Below are 7,282 nucleotides of genomic sequence, written 5' to 3'. Positions count from 1 at the left end.
CCCCATGAATTGCTTCCCTGCCTCTGCCCCTTCTTCCCTTCCTGCCCAAACTCTCTGTCCCTATGACAGTGTCTCTTATAATCCAGGGTGGACCCAATAATACTCTCAATAGTAAAAATCCCATATCTCTATAGTAGCCATTGAGATCATTCTGGAAAGCTGAAATCCTAATTCTATCACTAATGACAATATTAGAACATTGACTCAGTTATTACAACTAGCCAGGGACTGTTAATAGCACTTTGAAAGGAATTCTCATTAAATTTCACAATAGCCAATTGCTTAAATATATCCACAGGATGCCTTATCTGTCTGCCACACAGAGCTATCCCTTACTCTCTTTCCCCTTGAACTCATTTATTTTCCTTTTTAGACTGTGATATATTATTTACCTATTTATTTGTTGTTGTTTTCTCTGTTATAGCCACTGGAACAGAAGCTCCATGAGGGCAGGGGCTACTCTCTCTTGTTTATTGCCCTGACTTCAGGGCCAAAAAAACAGCCAGGTCTATAGCAGTCAAGAATTAAAGATAGAAGGATGAAAGAAGAGTATGAAAACTAGACCAAGAGAAACTGGAACTGAATAGGAAGTTACAAGAAGGCACGGACTCTACATTGTTCACTTCATGCCACAGAAATTCAAACCAAGAAAAAAATTAAAAAATTAAACGAATAAAGTATATATTTAAAGGATAAATAGCTGATTCAACTAGGCTCAAGCAACAACTTGAGAATATAGTAACACTTTGCCAAGAACATGAAGATCCACACCTAGACTGAAAGGCCTAGAAAACCAGTACCACATCATGAGGCAGGAAAAATAAGATTTTTCAGAGGCAATTGGTTGAACCTTCAGACAGTCCAAAATCCCAGGCCAAAAAAACCACAAAGATACCCATCAGCAATAAAAGCTGACCCTGCAGGAATTCTCAGAGATAGAAGCATGCATGGCTTACAGAAGCAGAAGATTTCCTGAAAGCTTAATGACAAAGAGGAAGAGATGGAAGTGGCCATGTCGAAAAGTAACTCCATGGAACAGGAAACCTCTGAAACCAAGATGTTCAGGAAAGACCTGGAAGCTCAGCTTGAGGATACTTTTGTTGAGGCTTCACAGGAACACAAGCCTCATGAAAGCAGAGAGAACCTCTCTAAACAAACAGAAAGTGAGCTTGAGGTCCCCATAACGAGCCAAGGAGGTTAAATTCCATGTTCCACTTCAGAGTACCAGCAAGAGATTTCTGAAAAAAAATCTGAACTTGAGGAGGAAGTCTTGTTTTATATAAATGAATGCATTGGACATGAAATGTTCTGTGTCTTAGAAGCCAAAAAAAAAAAAAAAAAAACCCACAAAAACCAAACAAGCAAAAAACACAAAAAAACAAGTTGTGTGATTCAGAGAGCCATCAGCTTATCCTGCAGGAAAAAAAATAAAATTCAAAGAGAAATAACAAAAGTAAAAACAAGAATGTCATGATGAAATGGAGGAGGCAGCGTGGTGAAAGATGTATTTTTGAAAAAGAAAGTGCAATGAGGTGGGAAGAAAACAAGAAATTACTGAGGAAAATGAAAGGCTTTGACCTGTTGTGGATATAACCTAAGAGCTCAAAATACACAATATGAAGTTGAGGTTATGGATTTGGCAGGTACAAGTAGGCGGCCTGCTGGGAAGCTTAGAGTGCAGAAACCATGAATTGGATAAGCAATGAGAAAGATGTCCAGCAGTATTTTGAAGCTCTTGTTTCTAAAATGACCAAAGAGTTTGAAACCGAAAAGGTCTAGTCTGGCATCATGAATACTGGATCCACTTTGGAAAGGCCATCATAGTAATAAGAAGCTGAGCATGTCTTCAGGGCTTTCAGTCTGCTTTTGAGGTAAGCAACCAGGCCAAGGAACTTGTTCAAAATTAACTGAGAAACTTTTAAATACAAACCTCTCTTCTGGAAGCAAACTAAAGGATTCTGAAGCAACAAGGAGAGAATTATTAGATGATATGGAAATTTTGAATAAAACAAGAGATAAGTTTAGAATAAATACAGAGCTCAAAACTCTAGATTCTTGTGATTCTATTTTTAACTATTTCAACACTGCATCTCCTGCACTGATTTGAAACTTACAACTAGCTGAGCTAGTAAGAAACACAAACTCCAAACCCGGAAGTGTCCCCATCAATTTTCAGGCTCATAAGCCCAGAACAGCAAGAAGACATGAATCGGCTGCAGCAAAGGGCAGCTGCTGTGCCACTGTCACCACACAGGCCGTCTTATTGGTTGAACCAAAGCCAAAAGGTCATTGATTTAGCATCAAGTTTTTTTCCAGTCCTACTTGCTGTAGCCATTGCACCTCACTCATGTTTGGACTAATTTAACAAAGTTATCGCTTGGAGGTGTGTATCCCACAAAGACAGTGCTCCCAAGGTCTGTACAACCTCTAGGCAGTCCCAGGGGCCTCTTACAGTGGATGTGCAGAAAGGCCTAGGAACACCCTACAAAGTTTACCTTAAGGTGCAAAACATACCAGTGTGGAGAAAGGATGACAAAGATTTATGTATTGGTATGTAACTGTCTACTCTTTGTATGATTTGCCTGAAGGAAAACCCACCCAGCCTGGAGTTACTTTGAGCCAATCCTGTATCTTAGAGGTGAGGATTTTTTGATGAGCTTTATCCTCACTTTAGCTGTTATACGTGATCCGAGCTGATATTCCTTGTATACTCAGGGTGACAGCTTCTCTCTTAAGTACAACTTAAAGACTAGTTCTTTACTAATTCTAACAGAAAATGAGAAAGAAAAGAGGAAATTGTCTAGGTTTCTAGAAGGACTCCAATCTATCCTACATAAAAACAGACTGAAAAATCATGTTGTGCATATTCTACTAGAAGCCTATGACAGGATACTGTCTCTTATTAAAGCAATTCTGACACCTGTTATGGAAAATCATCTAAGATTGCAGTCGGTTTAAAGCTAAGTGTGTACATAACAGAGATTACCTGTGATGTGATCATTCAAGCTACTGTTTGTAAGAAAGTGTACCATACTGAACTTTCTCTCCCAAAAAAGAAAACTACAACCCTTTTCTGTTATTGGAATAGCTTTGTTGCTAGGACTGTTGACTTTTAAAAAATGCACAACATGAGAGCTGTGAGTTAAGTTTTATTTGGGGCAAAATGAGGGCTGCAGCCCAGGAGGAAAGAAAAAGGGGAGGGGCCAGGATATATAGGAGGTTTGCAATAAAGAGCACGTAACTGGGAAGGTCAAACGATTACTGTTAAATAAAGAAAACCAGATATCTCAAGTTAAGGAATTTAGCGCTTTTCTATGTATGGGAAGATGCAAGGGCCTGGACTCACTGAAATCATTTCTCTGAGATGCACCTTAGCTATCTAGGGCCTGTATTTCCACACCCTGAGATTCCTCAGGGCTCACCAGCTCATGTTGGAGGGTTGCAATCACTGGTGACTGTGACATCCTTTGTTTATTGATATGGCAGGAAATATTCCATTTATAAATATTCCATTTATCAGGACCATGCTCCATTTTATCCATACTCTTCCTTTGAGGCAGTGGAAGGGAGCTTTGACATCAAGCTTCCAGAAATAAAGGGCTGCCTAGACATCCTAAGTTCAACACGTAGGAAGAGTTCTTCAACCTGTCTGCTTGTAGCAGTGAAATGTCTGATCTTTTGCTACGAAATCCATAGAACTAAACCTTCTCACAGACAGTTCAATGAAACTGTGGCTCCAGGAACTGTACAGTGCATGACAATGTTCAAGGAAAAGCTCTGTGTTGGCTACTCTTCTGAGTTCTCTCTGTAGAGTAGGCGTGAAGATGGGCAATGTCTAAGCCTGGTAAATTCCAGCAGCCCCTCAGTTATGTTCCTCTCACTGTAATCTTTTGATGACATTTGTTCTGTGGAGCTCAATAATGAGGAATACCTGTTTTGCTTCAGCCATATGGGACTGCAGGTAGACTCACATCAAAGGTCAAGCATGCAGGAGCTAATATGGCCCTCAAACTATAGTTACTTATAGTTACTGCTCTCTCCATGTCACAGTATACAGTGAATGTGATATCAATACACCTTAATGATGATGTTAAGACTATGGAATGGGTCCAAATAACTGGTCTGAGAAGGATAAGACCACTAAACTCTTAATGTACCGTCAAATCTCCTCAACTGTGAGCTTCCATGCTTAATCTACTTTAACAACAAGTCCTCTGGAGATGTTAAGGGTGTCAGATACTTGCAAAAGTTCCAGAGCAAGAGAGATTACAATGTGGGTGAGCAATGCCTAGAGACCCAGAATGAGCTCCAAAACTGTATCAACCTAGCCAATTTCAATTAAATGACTCACACGTGGCCCAGAGATGGAATGCAAGTCCTCATGCCTCTCATTCTGAATGTTTTGCTTCCCTCACTGGAGGAAAGGCTAGGTCCTGCTCCAGCCACTCTTTCTCAGTAGGCTCAGTCCAGAAAAAAAAAAGATGTACATTTCAAGGTTCTCATTGAATGGATCAGAGATGGGAGTGTCCACACCTCTGAGAAGTGTGTCTAATCCTGACCAGGAATTTGACAAAGAGCTTCATTCATATTCCAACAAACACTCAACTCCAACCTCAGCAGCCCACTGAGGTCCACCCTTCCCTAGAAGAGCCAGCTCCCACTAGAAGGCCTGCAGCAGTTGTCCTGGGACACCTGAAGCTCCTTGATCTATGGCCCCTCATGGTCAGGTCAGTGCCAAGGCTGATGCTGAACCTTTATTATTGTTTAAGGAAATGTAGAATTGATTTGTAAATATGAAAAGGAAGAAAATATTTATTATATTATTGTAATGATCAGTTTTAGGTCATACTGTTCAATAGTGGTAGACAAGATCCATTCTTCTGCATAGCTACGAGGCAACACTGTTAACGTTTGCCCTTAAAAGGCCACCATTCAGTCTACCTACTATTCAGAACAAACTGAGATACCTATTAGGGCTTGTGCTCAACCATGCCTATGGATGATTCCATGTCTCATTTGAAGGAAACTTTTTTATATACAATGTGGCCTCTCTGGATAATGCCTCAGACAATATAATTTTTCCTATTTTCTGAAGCTATTTTCCTGAAGTCTTAGGAGAACAAGAAAGTGTTTACTGTTCTCATGAACACCAGAATTTTGAAGACAGAGCAAAATAGAGGTTAGTTTGTGGTATTTTTATTCACTTAGCTATTGCATATTAAGCTGCAGAAGTCTTTCTAACAATTCTTTAGTCATGGGTAGAGGCCCACCAACAGTGGGCTTTATAGTCATCCCTACCTCCTAGCCCACTCTTCTGGGTCCCTTGCGTGTATCTGTCCATCCTTCATCACAGTCAGGAAGTTTCACTACTCCTTGCTATTGGGAAGTCTCGCTGCATTCTCTGCTTCTCAGTCACTCCCACAGCTTCTGATTTCTGTCATAAAAATACCCATTCTTAGCCAATGAATATCCCAGGGGTCTTAGAAGACTCCTGGGGCTAGAAGGTGGCCAGAGCCCAAGGGAGCCATGAAGCAGATGATGGGACATTTCACTACCCACACTGCTCCCTGGTCCCTGGCCGTGAATGAAGATGCCATGATTGGTAACTCAGCACTGATCATGTGGAATCATCTAACATACTCCTCTATATTGCCCCACAGCCCTTGGTCAGCAGTGATATTCTGCACATGCATTAATATCAGCCCTCCATGTATTACATGTTTAGTAATCAGATTTTTTACCATATCTCATTAAAAGTTGGTAATTTACTGTGGCCAGCAGACACAACTTGTTATCTGTGGCCTCAGGACCTCTGAGCAAGTGTGAGCACAGTGGGGTGTCATTTTCTTGAATTTGTATTTTCTTAAGATTTTTTCTGCTCTCCAACTGGCTGACATATTCTTGGCAACACTGTATAGCATGTGTACTTACCATGACTAGGCACTGAGTGATGCGGGTGCCATCAATTCTGTGCCTGAGAGTGTTCCACACCTGGCACCTGCCTGCCCTACCCTGATCTACTGGACCTTCTGTGGGTCTGGCATGTGTTTAGGATTCTAGTTTTTACTTTTTAAATGTAAATTGTGTTTTTGTAATTACTGAATCATGCAATCATTTTTAAACAACTTACCCCTCAATAAATCAGCAGACAACAGTTTAAGTTAAAGCAGTTAATTTTTTTAAGTAATCACTTATATAGATATAGATATAGATGATATAGATATAAATTGGTGGCCGCCTCATTCTTTCTCAAGCTCAGAACCATGCAATAGCTCCTCATTTCATTCACGGTAAAAAATCCTTAAGAGAGCCAGCCTCAAAGTCCCTACAGGGTCCAATGCTCAGTTATCTTTCTAACCTTTTCTCCTACTTTCCTCTCTCTTTGCTCATTCCGCTTATGCCACACCGGCCTCCTTATAACATCCCCCTTGATGATCTCATAACAACTGTTCTCTCTTTCTGGAAGACCCTTCCACCAGATATCTATCTAACTTACTCCTTTTCTTCACAGCCCTCAGTTCTCATCCTCTTAAGGGATCCCGCCTTACCACTCTACATCTTACTGCCAACTACACCCACTCCCAGGCACTCCCCATTACCTTATACTGCTCCTTTTCTTTTTTCTTCTGGTGTTTACCACTTTCCACATACAAGAAAATTTATCTTTTATTATGTGTACTGTTTATTGTCTGTAACCCCTCTGCTAGACTCTAAGCTCTACAGGGCAGGGATTTTTGTTTTGGTCTCTGATGTAATCTGAGTGCTTAAAACACAGTCTGGCACACAATACACGATAAATATTTGTTGAATGAATAAATGACTCAAATATTTATCCACAATTTCAGATTAATAATTGAGAATAGTGTTACAGTAAAGAGATTTGGGTGACTGAATTGGAAACTTGCATTCAATGTTTAAAGCTGCTCTTGACTTTAGGCTGTGCTGAATTGAACACCTGGACATTCTTATTATTCAGCTCCAGTTTAAATGTTCATCACTTATCCAAAGCACCTGTCATTACAGACATAATGTAATTTCCCAAACTATACCTTCTCCCTAGTTATTTTATATTGATGACTTCATTTTTAAGGAGGCACTGAATGCCACCTGGAGACATTCAACATGTTCACACCAATGTTATCTACAATTAGAGTAAATTATTTACTAGGACACTTTCCACAAGTCTTATCTCTATATCTAGGAATCCCTGTTATCCTAGTCAAGTAGATATTTCTGGATGCATTCCCTAATTCTTGAGTCTAGTCTATTTGAGGCCTGTAGC

The 7,282-nt window shown here is 40.2% G+C and overlaps 1 pseudogene; it reads left to right on the top strand.

Moving 5' to 3' along the window:
- The first annotated feature begins 1,012 nt into the window (after window positions 1-1,012).
- LOC103082112 (serine/threonine-protein kinase MRCK beta pseudogene) lies at window positions 1,013-4,342 on the top strand (annotated as a pseudogene).
- The last annotated feature ends 2,940 nt before the right edge of the window (window positions 4,343-7,282 follow it).

Source organism: Lipotes vexillifer, unplaced genomic scaffold (genome assembly GCF_000442215.2).
Source record: "Lipotes vexillifer unplaced genomic scaffold, Lipotes_vexillifer_v1.1 scaffold789, whole genome shotgun sequence".
Lineage (NCBI taxonomy): Eukaryota > Metazoa > Chordata > Mammalia > Artiodactyla > Lipotidae > Lipotes > Lipotes vexillifer.
This window is presented reverse-complemented; position numbering and strand designations above follow the sequence as displayed.